Source organism: Camelus ferus, chromosome 2 (assembly GCF_009834535.1).
Source record: "Camelus ferus isolate YT-003-E chromosome 2, BCGSAC_Cfer_1.0, whole genome shotgun sequence".
In the NCBI taxonomy this organism is placed as follows: domain Eukaryota; kingdom Metazoa; phylum Chordata; class Mammalia; order Artiodactyla; family Camelidae; genus Camelus; species Camelus ferus.
The window spans coordinates 102219177-102241430 of NC_045697.1; the positions used below are offsets into that span (position 1 = coordinate 102219177).

The window sequence follows — 22254 nt, forward strand, 5'->3', positions numbered from 1 at the left end:
CAGCCATCTATCTATGGGACTATTCAAAACAGATGGGTGTTTCTGGAGAATGTGATTTATTTCCTCCTCTGATACCAAAGGGCCTATTGGCTGATACCTGCTGAATGTGAGTTCTGAGCGCTGCTGTTGAGACAGAACCACAGAACACCCAGCAGCAGCACACACCGTTTCAAATGAAACAGCATGGACCATTTCAAGGAAAAAACGTTGTGCCTTTACTGGTAACATGTGTGGTGTAGGAGGGCTTCAATGAAGCAGAACATTCAAGAACACCCATGGCATCTTCTGAATAACAGACCACACTACCTTTTCGCATGTTAATGATTCTGCATTTTTTGAATTCAGCAAAAGCCCAAATCCCCAGACCCTAAAATGATGGAGAGACGGGGAAGATTGAGAAACTACTTTGGAATCCTGCAAAACCTTAAGGAAACTGTCTCACTCCTAAGGGTCATCAAGCAGAGAGAGTAAGGTAGAGTAACTGATTTCAGTGTTCTTATGTGGGCCCATTTCAGGAAGGCAGAATTCATAGTAAAAGACGAGGTTTCCATGGTTAAACAAGGTGCAGTGTGTGGAAGGTGTCCATTTGTCAGGAGTTATCCATGGTGGACAAAGATGCAGTAGGTAAGAAGCCTCTCACCTTGTCAGTGTTTCACTTACCAAGTGAGAAATTAGTTACCTGCTCATGTGGATGAGTCTGTGCTTGAATTCCCGGGAAAACTGTGCCAACCGTTCTTTTCCATAAGAAAGCCCAGCGCTTAGATAACTGATAAATCCAAGGTCGAGGCTCTGGTACAAAACTGTAAACTAAGAGACTTCAAGCCAGTATCAACGCGACACATTTTTCAGGCTGGTTTGTTCCTTCTTCAGGGGACCTCATTGGACTTTGATCTTGGTTAACTTTGAAGTATCCAAGGTTCCCACTTTCCATAAGTTTTTTTTTTTTTTCAAGTTAAATCAGACAGGCGGGCAAAGGAAATCTAAACCTTAAAAGAAGTGAAAACAACGAGACACAGTCAGTTATATATTTTCAGTACTTTGTTTAAAGTAGCACATTGCTGTACTTAAAACACTTCACATCATTGAGTTATTTATTAAGTTGTAAATAAAAGTCACATTTTCCACTGTATCTTAGGAGACACATTTGGAAACATGTTGTCGGGAACCTGCTGTATGATTCGTGTGAAAAGTTTAGTTAAATGCAAAACTACCGACTGCAGGTCATGCTGTCCTAGAAACTATTACCATGCAATAGCTGTTAACTTAAAGGAAATATTTATATAGAAAGTCTCATATTGAAGATCTCATATCTGAAAGCTGGTCTTTTATGGAATTTCATAGGCCATGTATTCTAAAGTCTACTGGAAACTTGGGTTTGCATTTGTATTTATAGTGATTCAGATACTTCAAAACACTCATTAAGTTTATTTCACTCTTATTACACTTCAGACTTATGGGACTATTTTCCTCATTATCATAAAGGCGATTTTACTTGATAATGAAGTATATATACACAATCACACACATATACATGCATTTGTGTGTATAAACTTATCATTTGGGACAAAATCAGTTATGTATTGTTTCTAAAATTTGTCTTAGAAGGTATTAAGAGAGAAAATTTCTTTTCGAGTGATATATTTTACTATTATTATTATTATTATTTAAAAAAAGGATCATACACCACTATCAGGTGGGATTTATTCCAGGGATTTCTGGATTCAAGCAATTTTAAAGTTCATCCCACCCAAGTGCCTCACTCACCTAGTCACCCTCCTTTGTCTAAATCACAAAGTAGGACTTCTGTCTATTAAAGAAAACAGAAAATTGATGTTATACCAGCTCATTAGCAGAGTGTGTTCTGAGGCCATTTCAGGTTACTATTTCAGTACTCTTCCGGCAAGTAGCAAAAAGTATGAGTTTGGTCATCCAGAAGTGCTCAGTCCTCTTTTGGGTAAGTCAGATCCAGTCAGAGTACACATCTGAGGTGGTTAGTGGACATACATAATCTGGGCAGTGATGCACATGAGAACTTGGTACAATTGAGTTACCCATGAACTTGAGAAACATTTAGAAGTGGAATGAAAACTCATATATCTTCGTCCTGTACCAGTCTTTTACCTTCCCGTGGCATAGGAAGGAAAGCCAGGAAGGAATTAATTTACTTATCTGAAATTAAGAAGTTTACGGAAGAAACATCAGAGAAGAGAATTTAGAGCTCTAATGGGGATGTGGATAGACATGTAAGCCTCTCTACTTAACATAGTAAAAATTGTTACTATGGAATGAGGCATATGGTAGACGCTGTGGCTCCCATGGCTTTGATTGTGTCCTTTGGGATGAATCTGCGGACCACCTTAGTAGGCTGGGATGTCAGAAACAGCACAGGGGCAGGCACCAGATTTTGCATCTCAACACCCTGGCTTGAATCCTAGAGCTGTCTGACGCTAGGTAAGTTAGTTAACCTCTCTGAACCTCAGTTTCATTGTCAGTAAAACAGAGATAATACATGCCTTGAAGGACTTTTGTGAAGATTAAAGGAGCATCTAAATATAAAACACTAACATGCCTAGCTTGTAATAAACATTTAAGGAAAGTTTTGTTTCCTTTCATTGAAAGTTGTTGTAGGGTTAAATGACTTAATATTTGTAAAAGTACTTTGTAAGCTACAAAGTGCTGATCACACATCAGTCATTATTAATGTTACCTTTAACCTGTGTTTAGTGTGCACTTAGTTCTTTTGGGGAACTTGAGGCAACAAATAAATGGCCCAGAACTGATACAGGAATTCTACCAGAGAATCCAAAGCCAAATTGAAGAGAATATTCATTTCCTCCCAAGAAAAATCATATAATGATTTAACAAAGAGCTAACTTAATTTTTTTTGGAATAACTACCATCTCTCGTCTTCTGAACACCAAAATACTCCAAAGGTCGGTAAGAGAATACATAGGGTGGGAGGGAAAAGGACAAGAGAAAGACAAGATGGAAAACAGGGGCCATGGGACATTCTACCATGGGGCTGATTGAATACGGCCTGTGATCCTAATTACTCTAAAGAATGGAAAACCATTTTAAAATGTCATTTTATTTTTAAAGACACATTTATTTGACAATTAGATATCACTAAACTGGTCTGGGAAAGGCTAGTTGTTTTAGGCTCATGATAGACTTTCTAGGAGCAGGGGACCCTTCCGGAAGTTCCTGTGTGTGTAGGAAAAGCTTAAATTGTGCAGACCGAGTCACAAGTCCATCCCGGCAAAAGCTGACCTCACTTGAGAGTTAGACCCTGAGAAAGCAGTGCCCTGGGAGAAATATTATTGTGTACCCCCGAGGAGGCACTAAAAATAGGACTCAAGTGTGTAAGTCAGCAGAGCACAGAATATATACAGGCCTCTCCTGTGAGCAGGAAGGAATTGGAATTTGTTAAATCCACGTTAATACCCTGCAGGGATGTTTCTTCATAAATCAGGGCCCTAATGTACAGTGACTTGTTCAAAGTCTTAGGAGTTACCTTAGAAGAATCAAGGTCCTAAGTCAGTCTGATATGAAGTTACCGTGCAGCGAGTCACACCAGGAGAACCAGCGTCAGGACTGAGACAACTTGCTTTGGCACCAGGCCGGCTTGTGACTGCCTCTAACTCTGTGACTGTGGTCAACGCGCTCAGCTCCGAGCTTCAGGTTCTCCATTTAGAAGATGGAAAAATTAATAATAAATACATTGCAGTGTTGGTGTGAGGATTAAATGAGGAAATGTGCATATGGGTTTTGGCACTGGGTTCGTCAAATAAAAAGTAGCTACAACTATGAATAATATTATTAATAAAAAACTGACCAAAAATAATCTATTGTGGGGATAGGGGCCTCCAACCAAGGGCCCTTTGCGGAAATATGTCAGGAATGCAGGGGGCTGTCCTGAAGAATGTTCTGGGCTAATTTTAACTGAAAGTGAAAAATGACTGCTTAGATAACAGGAACCAAACAAAATGGGACTCGTTCAAATATATTCTTTGAACGTCTCTTCAAATTGTAGTTACATTAGTCTCAGTAGAAACCGCCTCAACTTAGAAGATGCATCTCTTGAACCATGGAAATTATCTCTGTGCCCATAGAAATTAAAGCACACACTTGTTTTTAGCTCTGGTTAAGGCGTCATTTTAAAATATGCTCTATTATATACTAGTCAGCTAGAGGGACTACATGAAAAATCCCACATTCTGGTCAATAGCTGTAAGGTACATCCAAACTTGTACTCCATCTGTGTTTACTCCATCTCTTTGGTCACTACAGCCAACAAAATAGATGGCCCAGAATTGACATGAGAATATTACCAGATAATCCAAAGCCAAATTTAATACCGCATTCATTTTTTTTTTCTGTGAGAAAAGTTTTATGATAATTAACAAAAATTAACTTTATTACTTGGAAGAACTACAATCTTTCTTCCTCTGAACATGAAAATTCTCCAATGTAGGTAACTGTTGAAAGACACAGGGAAAATGATGCATCATCTTTAACATGTGACGTTTCCTCATTGTCTACACTTTGTCTGGTGCTGCCTGCAGTCTGTGCCAAATCAGTTGTGCAACAAAACCCCAACTAGAGTGAAAGTTCTGAGAGAGGTGGAAAAAGGAATGATGCTCACTCAGGGTAGATTTTGCCTTGATGCTGCTGAGACTTGCATCTGCAATCCTTAAATCCTCAGGGACGATTCACTGACATGGTCATTGAAAGCCATGCCTTGCTACGGTCAGCAGGTATAATTTGTTCAGGTGTCTTTTCATGAAAGCAGGTACAGTCTTTTATACATGAAATACTAGCATCCTGGTGTGCTGGAATACAGTCCTAAAAATAGAAGATAATTGTAGGAGATTATAGCTGAATAACATCAAGTTATCATTAGTGCTTCCAAGAGTAACAAATTCATTATCACAAAGTAGAGCCATGGGTAAGAGAAGACTGAAAATCGAAGGGGAGGATCAGTCTGGAAGAGAGCTGAATAAGGTTTGCACTGAGGCAGCAGCAGTGGGGCTGGAAGGAGAGGGAGGTATAAAAATAAGGGACAGAGTGTATGGAAGGGATGAGATACAGGTAATAGACTAAGCTGACTCTCTGGTTTCTGATTGGTAGACTATGAGGATGGTGGAGCTATTCCTTGAGATGAAAAAAAAAAACAGAAAGAGAACAAGTATGGTGGGAAAGATGATGTATTTGCATTGGATAGTTGCAGCATCAGATATAATCAAAATGCAAATGGATATTAAGATTTAATTTTTCTAGACTAGCATTTAAAATAAACGGCAAACAGCTAAATATACATCAGAAATATTTGGTGCTAGAAACAGATACAATTCAGTCACATCACAGATCTGCCTTTTGTGAGTCAAAAATTTAAATTGATGAGACTACTCAGTACCATAAATTTGGAAAATAATATATAAATGTCAAAAGTGTTGAAAATGTTAATAGTTTTATTTATTTTATTTCTGAGTCTGTGCTAAGAAACTAATCACAGATACAGACAATTGCAAAAAGATGGATACTGCAATAAATAAAGGAGCAGAAAATTAAGACCAACCTGAAAATCCAAGAATAATGTAGTCAATTAAATCATGGTACATTTTATAGGACAGAATATTAGGTAGCCCTTAAAAATAGTTTTCTTTCTTTTTTTCACATTTTTTATTGATTTATAATCATTTTACAATGTTGTGTCAAATTCCAGTGTAGAGCACAATTTTTCAGTTATACGTGAACATACATATATTCATTGTCACATTTTTTTCCTCTGTGAGCTACCACAAGATCTTGTATATATGTCCCTGTGCTATACAGTATAATCTTGTTTATCTATTCTACAATTTTGAAATCCCATCTATCCCTTCCCACCCTCTGCCCCCTTGGCAACCACAAGTTTTATTCTATGTCTATGAGTCTATTTCTGTTTTGTATTTATGCTTTTTTTTTTTTTTTTTTAGATTCCACATACAAGTGATCTCATATGGTATTTTTCTTTCTCTTTCTGGCTTACTTCACTTAGAATGACATTCTCCAGGAGCATCCATGTTGCTGCAAATGGCATTATGTTGTCGGTTTTTATGGCTGAGTAGTATTCCATTGTATAAATATACCACCTCTTCTTTATCCAGTCATCTGTTGATGGACATTTAGGCTGTTTCTGTGTCTTGGCTATTGTAAATAGTGCTGCTATGAACATTGGGGTGCAGGTGTCATCCTGAAGTAGGGTTCCTTCTGGATACAAGCCCAGGAGTGGGATTCCTGGGTCATACGGTAAGTCTATTCCTAGTCTTTTGAGGAATCTCCACACTGTTTTCCACAGTGGCTGCACCAAACTGCATTCCCACCAGCAGTGTAGGAGTGTTCCCTTTTCTCCACAGCCTCTCCAGCATTTGTCATTTGTGGATTTTTGAATGATGACCATTCTGACTGGTGTGAGGTGATACCTCATTGTAGTTTTGATTTGCATTTCTCTGATAATTGGTGATTGAGCATTTTTTCATGTGCCTATTGATCATTTGTATGTATTCCCTGGAGAATTGCTTGTTTAGGTTGATGGCACAGTCCAGTCTTGGTGCAGTGAGCAGGGACTGCACCAGGTGTGCATAGCAGGAGGTAAGGATCAATGAAGGATGGCTTGGACACTGGCTACCACAGTAGGACAATGCTGATGGTAAAATAACTGAGTGAAATAAAGACTATTAAAGAGACTTAATTATTCAAATAATGATAGTCAACAATATGGAGATATCAGAATATTAACTGCCTATCTCTGTTGCAAGACTACAACAGTTTTATTGTCTTCCTTATCATCTTTGTTATCACACAAAATGTTTATAGTTAGCATGTATTTTATTCATTAGATTCTTCATAAATGCCAAAGAACCTCAGAAAATATATTGAACTTTTAATGTTTTTACATTGACTCAAAGTTGTCCCAATAAAACTCAATTTATTTACTAAAAGGAAAAAAATACTGACTCATTCCTCTAATTTAGTACAATTAGTTAAGCTTAGGATCAAGAGATTATACTTTGATTTCTTATTGAACAGCTCTCTGTATTTCCTAGACTATTCTGTAGAAATTCAAATGTAATAAGTGGCTCCTATGTTGACGACCATGAAGATGTTTTTGCTTTTCAGTTTTCCCACTTTATCAAAGGTACCATGTGCCTAGGCTAGACAATCGCTAAGGGAACTTCCCATCCTCCAATTCATTGATTTTTAGCAGTTATTTATTTAAAAAAACTTAATGAGTACAAGGCACAGAGCTTTCCTAGTCAACTGTACCACAGTCCAAGATTCATGAAGGATTTGAAGGTGTTTTTTGGAAAGAAAAGTTGAGGCAAATGTGTATTTTTCACTTGCACCATGAAATCGCATCCTTACCCCGACACACCAGAGGCTGGCATTTGGAGATGTAAAGGAATACAGATGTTTTCTGCAGCATTTACAAAGCTTCAATGGCTTGCTGCATGGAGTGGGGCGTATCTGTGGACTTGTTTAGTCCTGAGGAGTGTCTGCAGATACCCCCCACGAACGTCCTTCCTGGTGTGTTACTGTTTACTGGTATTTCCTCCTGCAGGATATCCCCTCTGCTTGTCTTCCCGCATGAGAGAGTACAGATGTTTCTGAAAGCATCTTTGCGTGGGTTTACTTGAAGCAAGATGTTGAGAGAAGAGGTGAAGCTCTGAGGGAGGTGGAGGGGCCAGAGAGGACGGCACTGGGCCGGGCTTTCCCGGCTACGGTAACGTAAGCTGTTCTCTAGGAAATGACTGCCCTTCTTGTTTCATGAGAATGGGCTCTTGCTGTTACAGAGGCCAGAGATGTTCTAGTACTCTTTCACATTTTCAGAGTTCACATAGCCCCATTATGATGATGCTTTTGGATGTTCTGTTGGTCTCATTGAGGTCCTGAGATTGCAATTCAGTGTGTTTCAATTGGTGAGTGTTCTAAAAAATGAAATGACTGAAGTATTTCCCAGTATCTGAGATAGAGGAGTCTTGGAGATAGGATAGGCCAGTCCAAGGAAAAAGGAAGACTTGATTTGACTCCAAGCAAGTGAAAAGAATGGTTACAAAATCTAGTCAAAAGGGCTCTGTAAACATATCTTTAAGTGCTAGTCATGTGGTAAAGCTTGAGAACTGAGCTAAAACTGAGAAAAAGGGCTTCACAACCAGGACTCTCGGGTGTCGGTAGCCACAACTGCAAATAAATAGTTAAATGTTTAACGACCTGTGGTGTATTGTACTCTCGTACGAGGTGCTTCCTAGGAGATGGAGAGCCCTGAGATCTGCCCCAGGGAGCTGCAGACTTACTGGTTTGGTGGGAAGGGAGGGGGAGAAATGCCTGGAGGATATTGCTGTCAAACGACTAAGTCAAAGAGACAAATTTAGAGGTACAAGTATACACTGTGATGATAAACACATTCGGAAAGAAGAGGGGGACTGTACTCTCAAAATGGCATGTAAAGCAATGCGTTACAGAGTAATTCAGACTGTAGCTTGTGGTCTAATACACACCTGTTCCAGTGGAAGCACAGTAGGACTTCTAGATACATATCTGTGTCAAACCAAACCAAATCAGTGTGACAATGAATGCTTCTTGGCCATGATCAATTCACAAGGCTGATGGAGAATCCACAAAGATGAGTCTGAGGAAAAAAACCCACACTGGTCTCATCTTTCCCCAACACTTTTCCAAAGGACAAGAGCCTGTCCCAGAGCTTAAATGAAATGAATGAATAATGAACACAGAGTGAAAATGGGGAGGAGGCCTGCTTAGAAGTTCTACTTTCACACTGTGGTGCAGAGCCATGAACGTCTGGCTTCTCCCAACCAAGTCCTTAACTCTAGAAACATGATGTGAATTATAGAGGAGGGGTTCACAGATGGAGGGATGACTATGCCAATGTCCGTCTCCTTGTAGAATGACTGCCATTCTGTCCTTCTCCTCATCCTCATCTTTGCAAAGCAAGGCCAGCTGTCTGAGACGAGAAAAGAATGTCAGGACTTAGGAAACGGACAAGGCGTGAAAGTTGTCCAGCTTGAGGAAGAATGGAAAGAAGGGAAAGAGATCATCTCCCACTCACCACCCCTAGGTCCAATGTGAAAGGAGGAGTAATGAATATTTACTGCATGTTTGCAGTGTGCTGTGTAGCAGGAATAATTTATGTGCATTATTTTGTACATATATCTTGTCATAATTCAGTGAGATAGGTCTCATTGTTTTGCTAGTGAAAAAAAATCAGAGGAGCAAATACATTAATGATTTGCAAAAAAATAATACCAGCTCTAGGTGGCAGACTCCGTTTCTGAACCATGCTGTTTTGCTCCAAGGTTGATCTTCTTTCCAGTCCTCAGTACTTCTTTCCTAAGCAGCCCATCATGAATGGCATAAATTAAACCCATGCAGCACCACTGAAATGGAGGTGGCTATTCTGCTGTTCCTTGGAAAGGTCAAGCTTGCTTTTTATGCTCAGGTGTCCTAAACAGCCACCTCCTCCCATCATTCTGTCCTCTGCTCAGCTGTCACCTCCGTAGAGACATCTTCCCTTTTGTCATCCTCAATCCCCTTACCTCCCCAACTTCCCTTCACAGCACTCATTCCAACAAGACATTCTGTATCTATTTGAGTATTTGCTTGTTTTTTTGACTCTTACATTAGAAGGTATGCTTCAGGGAGGCAGAAACTTTGTTTTGTTTACTGCTGGATCCATAGAACCTAGATCTGTAACTTATGAGATGTTCTATACATACTTGTTTGGTCAATGAATAAATAAGTGTATTGTTATGAATATTTCTTAAGCAGAGAAGAAAAATCATGATCAGCCTCAAATCTCTTATTCTAACCTCTACCCTTCCCTACTCTACTTGCTCTTCCAAGTTTAACTGAAAAATCAAGCCTCAGTTTACTCTTCATCTGTCTGATGGTACAGTTCACTACCAATGGAGGTGAAGGTGGCCATGTGGCCACCAAAACCCACATTTCCTCTTCCACAGTGAGGCGTGATCACTCAGAGGTAACTGTCAGGAACTTTAGTTCCTGAAACTTTCTCCTTGCGTCTTGGGGCAGCCATGCAATTTGTTTCCAATGATGGAATATGAACAGAAGTTATTTCAGAGTTGGCTTTTTTTGTTGTTGTTAAAGTTTAGTTGATTTATAATTTGTGTTAGTTTTTGGTGTACAGCATAGTGATTCAGTTGTGTGTGTGTGTGTGTGTGTGTGTGTATACTTTTTAGTTTTTTTCCATTATAGGTTATTACAAGATATTGAATGTAGTTCTGCATATATCTGGAGAAAACTCTAATTGGAAAAGATACATGCACCCCAGTGTTCATAGAAGCACTATTTACAACAGCGAAAACATGGAAACAATCTAAACGTCCGTCGACAGGTTGGATAAAGAAGATGTGGTAATATATATACAATGGAACAAAACAGAGTTGGCTTTTTAAATAGCAGGTATGCCTTCTACACTTCTCCCCTTTCCTTCAGCTCAGTGTGGGTAATGGTGATAAGGTCCTGGGCGTGGTGGGTCTAAAAGGTGGAAGGAGTTGGAGTCTCTGAATCACAGTGTGGAGGAAAGACACCACTACACCAAGGTGGAACACCAGCATTTCAAATGAGTGAAAATAAACTTCTGTTAGATTAAATCACTGTGAATTTAGGGTTTGCTTTCATATCTGTATTACCTGTATTTGTAAATAGCTGAGTGAAACTTTAGGTAATAAGGATTTGATGGAAATCTTGAAACAGTTTTGCAGTCATTTTGGACTAGAGGAAATGTCAAAGATATTTCTAATTTTTCAAATTTCCAATGTCTAGTTTTATAGAACTCTTTAAAGAGTAATCTCCCAAAAGAAATCAATAGAACTCTTTTGCCTTTTGTATGTGTAAACTGGTCCCTACTTACTCACTCAAAAAAGCCAAGTGGGAAGAATTTGTGAGTAAAAACTTTTACAGGTAGTAGGAAATCCCCAATCAGGCCAAACTGACTCTGCCCCCTTGCTATTATGTCTTGTGCTTTCAGGGATTAAGGACATAGGAACGCCTTTCCTTGAAATGTGGTTGAGCTCACTGGGCTTAGCTATTCGGGGTGCCCCCTAGAGCCAGGCTGTCAGGTTAAGTAATGATAGTGTAGTAGACACTCTGTCCAGTTTGTTTCATGGCTACTTGTTACAAACCTTGAAAAGAAGTGTATTCATTTTCTGATACTCAGGCCATGCCTTTCATTGAAAGGAATTATGACTCATCTTTGTGCAGATTAAGTAGGTCTGTTGAGAAAGAAAGCATGAACTTGGTAGATTCCCTGCGTTAATGTGTCGAGGGCTCCTTATGGGACAACGGTATTCTCCTGGTCTCCTCACTGAGTTGTAGAGACAGGCAGAAAATGTTTATACTCCAGCCCTGCTTCTCTGTCCTATGGCTCACCACAGGGCTTAACCTTCGCTTCTTCATGGCTTAAAACAGCAGCTAGTAAATGAAAGACTAATGAGTTACACTGAGCTACATAGGAAGCTGGTGCAATGTTGTTTCCCAGAATTAGACAAAATTTGTTTACTGTTGCTCTCTCATTGAGTAAATAAATGAAAGAAAGAAGGGAAGGAGGGAGACAAGGAGGGAGGAAGGAGGGAAGAAAGGAAGGAAGGAAGGAAGGAAGGAAGGAAGGAAGGAAGGATGCTGGTTAGGGAAGAAATGAACCGGAAGTCCGTATGTCTGACTCTGTCAAACATCAGGCTTATCTTTCATGATTATTACTTTGATAATATAGAAGCTGTATCAAAACCGTTTTCCTAAGCAACATGAACTGAAAAGACAGAGCTATTTCTAAAACTTCTTATGGATATAAAATACGTATAGGGAAATGTGTGTTTATCTTAATGCATATCCCTTGATGAATTTTTCACAAACTGAACAGACTTGTTAAACTAGCACCCAGATCAAAAACAAACCTAGCCACCACCCTAGAAACCCTCCCATCTTCCTTTCTAGTCATGAGATTAACCACTATCCTGAATTCTAACAGCATAGCTTACTTTTCCCTCTTCTTGTAATTTATACAAATGGAATTGTACAGTAGGTACTTTTTGTATCCAGCATTTTTCCTGAGTTTTTTTTTTGCAAGATTTACCCTATTGTTGCATACACCTGTAGACCGTTCATTCTCAATGCTGTATAAAATTCCATTGAGTAAATATGTCACAATTTATGTATACACTCTACCGCTGATAGACATCTGGATAACATCCAGTTTGGTTTGGGGCTATTACAAATAGCACTGCTATGAACATTCCAGTTAAGTCTTTCGGCAAATTCAAGTATGTGTTTTTGAGAGAGAGAGAGAGAGAGTTTAGTCTGTTGGGTGTTTAATGGTATTACGTTGTGGTTTACTTTTCATTTTCTTGGTGACTAATGAGTAAAGCATGTTTGAGTATGTTGATACCCCCTTTATGAAGTACCTGTTCAAGTCTTTTAAGCCATTTCTCTACTGAGTTGTCTGCATTTTTCTTACTTATTTTTAGGAGTTCTTTATATGCTCTAGATAATTATCTTCTCCCACTCTTTCACTATCTTAATGTTGTCTTCTGAGGAACAGAAGTTCTTAATTTGATTTTAAAATTTTTTATTGAAGTATAGTTGATTTGCAATATTATATTTATTTCAGGTGTACAGCAGAGTGATTCCATATTTTTATAGATTATTCTCCATTAAAAGAGATTTTATAGATTATTCTCCATTCTGCAAAAAATAGCTATAATTCCCTGTGTTGTACAGTAGATCATTGTGGCTTGTCTATTTTATACATAGTAATTTGTAACTCTTAATCACCCACTCCTATCTTGCCCCTCTTCCCTTCTCTCTCCCCATTGGTAGGCACTAGTTTGTTTTCTATATCTGTGAGTCTGTTTCTGTTTTGCTACATATATTTATTTGTTTTAATTTTTAGGTTCCACATTTAAGTGATAACATACAGTACTTGTCTTTCTCTGTCTGACTTAATTCACTAAGCATAATTTTTTGTAGATCCATCCATGTTGCTGCAAATGGCAGAATTTCATTCTTTTTTATGGCTGAGTAATGTCCCATTGTATATGTATATACACCACATCTTCTTTATCCAGTTATCTGTCATTGGACATTTAGGCTGCTTCCATATCTTGGCTATTATAAATAGCACTGCTATGAACATTGGGGGTGTATATATCTTTTCAAATGAGTGTTTTCATTTTTCTAGATATATGCCCAGGAGTGGAATTGCTGGATTATGTGGTAGTTTTTAGTTTTTTGAGGAACCTCTATACTGTTTTCCACCATGGCTGCACCAATTTACATTCCTGTCAATGATGTACAAGAGTTCCTTTTTCTCCACATCCTCACCAACATTTGTTATTTGTAGACTTTTTGATGATGGCCATTCTGACTAGTGTGAAGTGATTATCTCACTGTTGTTTGGAGCATTTCTCTAATAATTACCAGTGTAGAGCATATTTTCATGTGCCTATTAACCATCTGTATGTCTTATTTGGAAAAATGTCTTTTCAGGTCTTCTGCCCTTTTTTTGACTGGGTTGTTTGTTTTTTCTATTGAGTTGTATGAATAGATTATTCTCATATTATTAACCATTTTATAACCTCAAAATGCTGTTTCCTGGCAGACCAGCTTTAGGCTGAAAGCTGACTGTATTGTGGTCTGGGCAGGGTTTAGGCAGAGGACTTGGTTTCTAAAAGATGTTCCTTCCGTCTGATGTTGGGGATCGTGCAGCTAGATTGCGCTTCACTCTGAGCAGACCTCTGCTTCATCATCTGTACCTGCTGCCTCCTCGCGTCCCTGGAGAAAGGGCTTATGACCCTAAACATTATTTGTGCTCTTTTTGTGTTTCCGTCACAGTTAATTACAGAAAAACTTTGTTATACACAAAGTGTTTGTAAAAACAAATAAACAAACACGTTATCAAAGAAAATACCTCCAAGAATCCTATAGGAGTAAAAATAAGAGATCCCAGTGTTACGCTGACAGACGGGGAAAGATTTGTTTTATGAACCATTAGGTGTTTGTATCCTCGGCTAATCGTCAGCTCCTTAAACGTAGATCCAGTTGTGTTGATCTTGACCGGCCTTCGTTGTTCCTAGAATATTGCTGCACGTGTAGCACATGTGCTATCTGTACTTGTGGACTTCGGTTTTTGAAAATGTGAAGTGTGAGTTTAATAGATGTTGCCTCTTATTCTTCATTTTCTATGCACTTGGAACTTGGAAAATGAATCTTTTTGTAGTAAAAACTTCCCTTTAGATATGTTCTTTTTCTTTAAAAAAAAAGTGATAAAAGAAAGGAAAACAAACTCAAGACATTAAAAAGTTTTAAAGTACCAAATCTCTCCTCTCAGAATGTGTAAACAGATAACTGAAGGACGGCCTCCTCTAATTTTTTTATGGGTTTAATTTTCTCTCAATGTGATCTTGTTTTATTTTTGAAATGCAAATATTTTTAAAAGGATACATTGTAAGCAACTGGAAAATTGGTTTTAAGCCCATGTGATATAAGATTTCACAAATGTTTAGGATCATGGTGCTATTTCCATGACTATGAGATTTCATAAACACATCATGTAACAACTCTTTATAGTTCATGTGCTTCTGCATAACTGAGGTGGCTCATTAAACACAAAGGCATTTTCTATCCATTACTGTAGATAGCTATGTCTTGCTGTATTTTAAATGGACATTTTACACGTAGATCTGTGCAAAATGTAAAATTTCCTCCCTTTGGGTTATATATCTGCTGTAAGTGCATATGAAGCAAGCAGTGTTTAATCCCAGCTTACCTGCAGCCAGTCCTCGGTAGGTAAACTGAAATCACATGTAAAGTCCATTCTTTTTTCCTGGGCTGCCTTTAGATCACTTGCCACTCCAACTACTGAATTAATAGAAATTTCATTGCCTGTTCAGCCTAGTACAATATTAATTCTGTTTACTTATCCTTAACATACAGTAGAATTAAAACTATAGAGCAAAATCTCTTTTTCTTATTAGACTGCTGGAAAAAAAAAAACCTTCTCATATTCTGTGATATCTGTTTCTAATTTGTCTTTGGGGAAAGGAATGCCAAATAGTTGCCTTGTTTCCCCCTTCAGACATTCAGAACCTCACCAAACTGCAGTCAAACCAGGATGCACACCCCAGCATGTGATTTTTTTTTTAACTCAGGATCATAGTCAATAAATTTGATTAGTTTGTAAAGCATTCCAAGCCACCAGCCCACAAAGCAGGTTGAGCCAATACCTTCACTCACTCCCTGTTTCTTCTAGACCACCAGGGCTCTAGTTTGTATTTTTAAACCTGGGTTAAATTGTGGCATAACCACAAACCATTGTATGCTATTAACAGTGGGGTTCCAGTGAATGACTGACAAACAAAATCTTAGCACACAAAGTCTACTTCTCTCAATGGTAAACACATGTTATTAATGAAACGTTTCTAACGGGCACAGGCAGTTTGAAGTCTGTCTTGACTGACAATGCTGTATTTTGCTCTCTGGGCTACACAAACAAAACAAAACTTTTTAAAATAGTCTCTTAGAAGAATATGTTTTGGTGAATTACAAAGGTATAATTTGCCACTCTAGATGCTGGACTTAACTTCTCCTCCTCCTCCAAACCTGGATTAGAGTGGAATATTTCTCCAGAGTTCAAAGACAGCGTCTAGTTCCTGTATCTTCCTTAGGAAGATCGGGACGGTGTTATTCAACCCTTGGTCCAGTCTCAAAGAGAGTTCCCTTGATGCACAAAGGACTCAACACAGGTATTACCTGGGTCGCTGCAGGGAGGTCCAGGCGAATATCTGTTTTATGTGCAGTTCTAAGGCTCAGAACCTAGTGCCTCAGAGAGAGTTGCTGCTGTGAGGTAGGTTGCTAAATAAAGATCAGATCTGATTCATCTTCAGCTTCCTCTAAGTTCCTGGGGTAGGTGAGTGGAGACTTTGTTCACCGTATTTGATGTTTTCCTTTATCAGTTACACTGGCTACTTAGTATGTAGGCCTGCATGAAAATAGACAGTGAGTCTTTTGTGTAATTTTTCCAAACTCCTGTTTAACATAAAGGGATAGCAAACCCCAAACCAAATAAAACAACACTGGCATCGCATTTTAGATGTCTTTGAAACATTCCAGTGTTTTGGACCACCAAACTCGAACCCACGATGGTTGCATTTCGTTTTGATCAAATTGGGCAGTGCAGCCTCAAGCTGGTTTGCATTTCTTCTCTTCAAATCTACCCTGACTCTGTTAGAGTAACCAGAGAATTACAGAAGAACAATGTACCATTAATCTGTTCTGTAGCATTCTTTTGAAAAGCAATTGAGTAGTGAGGAAGTGAGGGAAGAACTCTCATTTCAGAGTGATACCAGCATGGTCCAAAGAGTCCCTAACGTCACGTATTCCCAGGGGTGGATTCTCCTGTCTCTAACAACATCAGAGTAGCCCACCAAAGGTGAAAACTTTAGACAAACCACACGTCCATGTTGTAAATTATTCTTTTCCCTGAATTAACTGGGTCGCTCTCCTTCCACTGAATTGCTAAGTGAATGTCATAGTGTTGAAAAGCAAGCTGAGAGAGTGCGCTCTAAGATAGCTTAAGGGCAGCATTGAAGAGGAAACATCTAGGACATGCACTGAAGGACAAGTGCATCAATGAATAAGTCCAGCCACCTTCACTCACACTTTGTACCACTCTTGGTTTCTTTTCTGCTCTCTATTCCATGATACCTTATTCCAACCAAAAGCATAGCCTCCGTATTCTGCCTTCCGCTTGCCCAGTAAGCTCGCCTGTGACCTGTGTGGTCTTCCTACTTGCCTCAGTGATCCTTGCTGTTTTAATTTTCTCTGGAGGATAGCACAGCCAGAAGCATGGTCCTGGTGCCATCGTTTTGGTACCCAGGATCTGCCTCCAGCTCTCAGGTGGCCCTTTAGGACCCTTAGCTGCAAAGCAGACAACCACCGCTGTTAGTAACCTTCCCACTTGCTGTCACTTTCTCTAAAGCCCCTGCTGGTGGACTTGATCATCTAAAGATGCTCAGGCCAAGGTGGTAATGATTAAGTCAAGCCCTCTGAAGGTGTGTATTTCAAAATAGAGCACTTGAAAAGACCATGCCTTAAAACACTTGAGTGAGTAGTAACTGGCAACCATTGAAGATGATATTAAGGAGCAAAAGAAGACGGCCAGTTATCCTCTCATGTCCCACCCCGTGACTGAGTAACTGCCCTAATGATCTGTTAAATGCTTCTTGGAGCCTATTTAATCTTCTCTACCTGAATGCTTGGTGTTCAGAGATTACACCTTGTAGTCTATTTCCCTGCATTCTGATTTCTCAGGTAAAAGAAAACAAAAAAGGGACTCTTCTTTGAAGTTTGATTGAAGAAGCTTGATCTATATTTATTTGATTTGATCACTGTATAGAGAAAAATAAAGGGTGCCTCTCACATATGTGTTATGATAGAGACTTAAAGAATTCTTGAATTTTATAGCTGGTAGGGACTCAAGGAACTAAGCCAGAGAAATTTAAATGATTAATAACAGAATAGAGACTAGAAGGCAGTTCTCTTTAGCTTTTCAGTTCAGTGTGTTTATATGGTATCATACAATACAGCGAAAATTATATTGTGTAAATTTTAAAAACTATATTATTTGTACCCTATTGCACGTAAAAGGGCTTAGGTTACTGGTAGCTTGATTGAATAGTATACTAATGATGCACACACACATAGAGATTTGGGGAATCAGAGACTTAACTTGAAGTACACTTTCCATTTGTTCTTTTAAATTTGATAGTCTTACAAATTGCAGGATAAGAGAAGGCTATTCTGGCATCATCTCAGTATTAGGAATCCAGCCACAGTAACACATCTACATCCATTTCTTGCCGTGCTTTTTAGGTTGATGAAGGCTCTAGCATAAAACCAGGTACGAATGCCAAGATTTAGGAGAAGGTAGGCCCAAATGAGACAGACGTTCCTTTCACGTATCATTCTCAGTCCATGTCCTAAGTGAGGCACTACGGCAGCCCTGACTATTTCATTTGTCCACTCATTCTGTTGGTGTTTATGAAGTATTTATTATAAGCCAGGTATTGTGCCAGGCACTGAGGGACACACAGAGTGGAATAAAACATTTCTGCCAGCGTCAGTGACCATGAATCCTTACCAATATTTGTGTTCTCCTCTTTGTTCAGGGCACACAGCTAGACTGCATTTTCCACTCTCCGTTACCACGTCCTGGCCAACAGAATGAAAGGGTAAGTGTTATGTGCCTCTTTCAGACCTGCCCTATAAATATATCCCTTGTACGATTCCCACATCTCTCTCTTTCCCATCTGCCACATAAATGAAGGGGACTCGAAGGACCTAGCAGAGAGAGGGGAATCATAAGCAGACGGGAGCCTGGGTTCCCAAGTGGCTGGGTAGAACGGAGATTCTTCCCATCACCATCAGCCCACATTGGACTATGACTTAAACAAGAAGTAAATTTCACTGTGTTGGGTCACTAAGATGCATTAACTGCTTGTTGGAGCAATTAGTCAGCTGTGTCAGTGTCTTAGGACAAAGGCCACTCTGGGTGTTGGCACATTGGACAGGGCTCAGCTAAGATGGCTCTTCTCTTCTCCTCGAGACACTGGCTAGGCTCATCCATGTCTCCAGGGTCAGTCTGGAAGTCCAGTGGAAGCTGGCCAGTACCAGGTGGCCTCTCTCACAAGTCTGACAGTTGGTGTTGACGGCTCACTGACCCGTGTCTCCTGCATGCTAGCCTGGACTTCTTCAAGAAGAAAGGCAAGCTCCACTTCATAAGCCTTTTTAAAGCCTCTGCATGCATCACATTTACCAGTGTTCCATCACCCCAAACAAATCGTATAGCCAAGCTTACAGGAGAACTGCCCATGATCATGGAGATGGAGAGGCATGATTCATTGATAACTAGTATTGTAACAACCACCACACCACACTGGATGGATGTATTGCTCCGAAGGAGCTCAGAATTCTGAGAGGCATATCAAGAAATGATTACAGCACTTTATGAGACATATTAGAACTGAAGCATGAAAACAATGCTATTGGGGCACTGAATAGGAACTAGCTACCTCTGTCTGGCCTGGGCATGATGGCAAAACTTTCACAGATGAGATAATTTGGGTGCTGGGTCTTGATAGATGAGTCGGATTTTGTTAGGAGGACCAGAAGTGCTGGGTACAATTGTGAGAGGAGGAAGGACAGTCTAGATAGGGGAGACAGGGAAGCAGCCTCCTCTGTTCCAATTACTATTGCTTCATATCAAATTTGCTTAAAATTTAGCAGCTGAAACAAGCTTTTATTATCTCACAGAATTTGGTGGGTCAGGAATTCAGACAGGGCACAGCAGGTATGCTGGCTCTGCGCCATGTTGTCTGGTCCTCAGCTGGGGAGACTCACTCCCGTCTGGAGCCCAGGCTGGGTTGACTTAAAGACAAAGCCTCTGACTGGAGCTTCCACCATGGCCTCTCTGTGTGGCTTGGCTTCCTCAGAGCATGGCCACCTCAGGGTAGCCAGAATTCTTACATGGCAGTTCCTGGCACTAAGAGTCAATGTTCTAGAAAATAAAGTAGAAGCTGCATTACCTCTTATGGCCTGTCTTAGAACTCATACAAGTCACTCCTGCCCTACCCTGCTGGTTAAAGAAACCAGAGGCCATACAGACTCAAGGCAAGGAGACACAGACCCCAACCTGTCCATGGGAGAAGTGTCGAAGAATTTTGGAGCCATGTTTCAAAACCACCCAACTTTTCCTCACAGCTTATCTCTGATGCTCATTTTCCCTTTCCACCTGAGGATTTTGTTTGCCATCAGTCTGAGGCCCAGGGTGGGGTGAGAAATAAGGGACAAGGAATATTTGCTCTGACTCACGATGTCGTCTCCAAAATATTTTATCCACTCCGTGAGTCCTTTCCATTCACTGAAAGCCTGAGTGTTTTGAAACTCAAAAGCCAGAAAGAGGCAAAAAGAACACTCTGCCTTTTGTTGTCACATTCCTACCCTGAGGTAAAAAGTCCTACAGACAAACGGGACAACCGGAAGGGGTGGAGGACCAGAGGGGTGAGGGGAATACTGTCAGGGGAAAAAGAACACTTAATACTATTAAATGGAGTTTTCTTTTATATATTTAACATTTAAATGTCATTCCACCAAACATGCAACAAAACAAAACAAGTACACAAAAAAACCTTGCTCTTCTCTGATAGCTTTGCTATCACTATTCCTGTTTGTACTGGGCTCTTTCTATGGGTATTTTTATCTCTCTTTCTTTATTTTTATTTTTAAATTTTCTACAATTTAATTTATTTTGTACATTTTTTCCCATTTAATGGACCCAATATCCTGGACAGATTCCAGCAATTTTAAGGTACAGGAACCCCTACCTTTCGAAGTGTATCAGAATCTGTAGTGCAGTCTCTCCTGCCGATCTCATACCGTGTATCATCAAACAGCTCAGATCTTCATCCTCTTCACGGCTCACAAATGAAATATAAACCTAATTGGGCAAAGTGAGTTATCCAAGAATAAAAATTCTTTGAATTCCCCATAAAAATTTACTGACAGGCTGAGAACAATCTGTAGAGGCCTCTTAGGACCTTTCAAGTCAGGAACAAAAGCCTCTCTAGAGGAATGGAGTGTTAATGTTGATCAACACCTGTTGTTAGCAGTTGTGCAGGTATTTAATTCTTGACTTCTGACCTACCCATTGGCCTGTAAGGTGTGTGCTTTATGTCCACGTGTATTTCTGAATTGGTCCACTGCAACTGGAGAGTTTGAATTTATGAATCAGTCCCATTCTTGAAACTGGCGTAGCGGGGTGAGGCAAGGGGTTATCTTCCTGGAAGACACTTGGCTACATGACATAGGGGTGAATTGCTGGGGACAATTACGATTCTGTTGTGGAGGAAGAAGTGGGGAGTTGACGCAGCCAATTATGTTCACTACAGAGGAAAAATACGGAAAACTTGAAGCATGTGGCCAACAGATCAGTTATCAGTGGCACACACCTCTGAGCCTAATATTAATTTGAGAGATGACTAGGCATTGAGTCCAAGACTGAAGGAACAAGCATGTTGAGAGTGCTGATTGGATTCTGTACAACACTGGGGGGCAAGTCAACCAGTGTAGACACCAAAGTGGCCAAGGTGTTGCCTACCAGCTTGTGGAGAATACCAGGAGGAGTGGATTTCCCGATTGTCAGTGTAGACAATACTAGACTTTTAAAGACTGATGCCTGCTAGATCCTGTAGCAGCAAAGAGGAGAAACGTGTACTTGGTCTTGAAGATGCTGAAGATAGATTCCTATTGCTGTTTGGTGGAAATACACATACATCGATGGCTACACACTTAAACCTATTTTAGACAGCTTGAACTTCCAAAGAGATTTACAAACAAAGGGGCAAATGGGCTTTGAGAACTTAACATGAGCTTTCCTGTATCTAGGTCACTGTTCTCCGCTTCAGAGCTGAATGGATCTTTGAAATCTCAGGACCTTTTGGCAAGGATGAAGCACCAGTGTTGAGAGGCTAACATTTGGGAGCCATTTTTCTTTGGCGCTAGAACAGGAGTTTGAATAAAATCCAGCCTGAGTCAGCCTCTAAACAAGGATGAAATTCAAGTTTACAAAGCTTACTTGCAAGCCTGAAGCAGCTTATTTATATATTTTTAACATTTGCCTTAAAAAGAAACATTGGTCTATAACTTCATAAAATGCTGAGCTGAATACTCAACAAAAGCAAACTTCAACTCCTTCAAAACTTGTCCTCCAACCAGGGCAGTGCCGTGGTGACAGTCAGTAAACAGAGCACCGCGCTACAAGGCAGAAACGCTGAGAAGCCTTCCCTGCCTGGGCATTAAGGAACTTTTGACTTTGGACAAGTCACTTCACTTCTCTAGGTCAGAAAGACACTAACTTATTAGATGAGATGCTTAAGGCATGAAAACATGTTAATTGCTATTTTCATCTGAATTTAGGGTTGAGGAATCTGAGTACAGTTAAGCCACTTGTCCCCAGTTAAATACTGAGTCAGTAGGCTAGGAATGGTCTGTGTGTCCCTTGACTTCTAGGCTGGGAGTCTCTGTTTCTCTTCCGTGCTTTCCAGAATGTAGTGGTAAATCTGACTGTGTCTAATGAAAGGGCTCCCACTGTCAATGCCACCCACAGATAAGCGCCTTGGACTC

At 39.9% G+C, this 22254-nt stretch overlaps 1 long non-coding RNA gene across 1 annotated transcript in view; it reads left to right on the forward strand.

Moving 5' to 3' along the window:
• LOC116658724 overlaps positions 1-22254 on the forward strand; it is an 80437-nt gene that overhangs the window by 48980 nt on the left and 9203 nt on the right. Inside the window, exon 3 of the long non-coding RNA XR_004314009.1 lies at positions 18243-18305. This is a non-coding gene — a long non-coding RNA (uncharacterized LOC116658724). The remainder of the gene's footprint in view (positions 1-18242; positions 18306-22254) is intronic.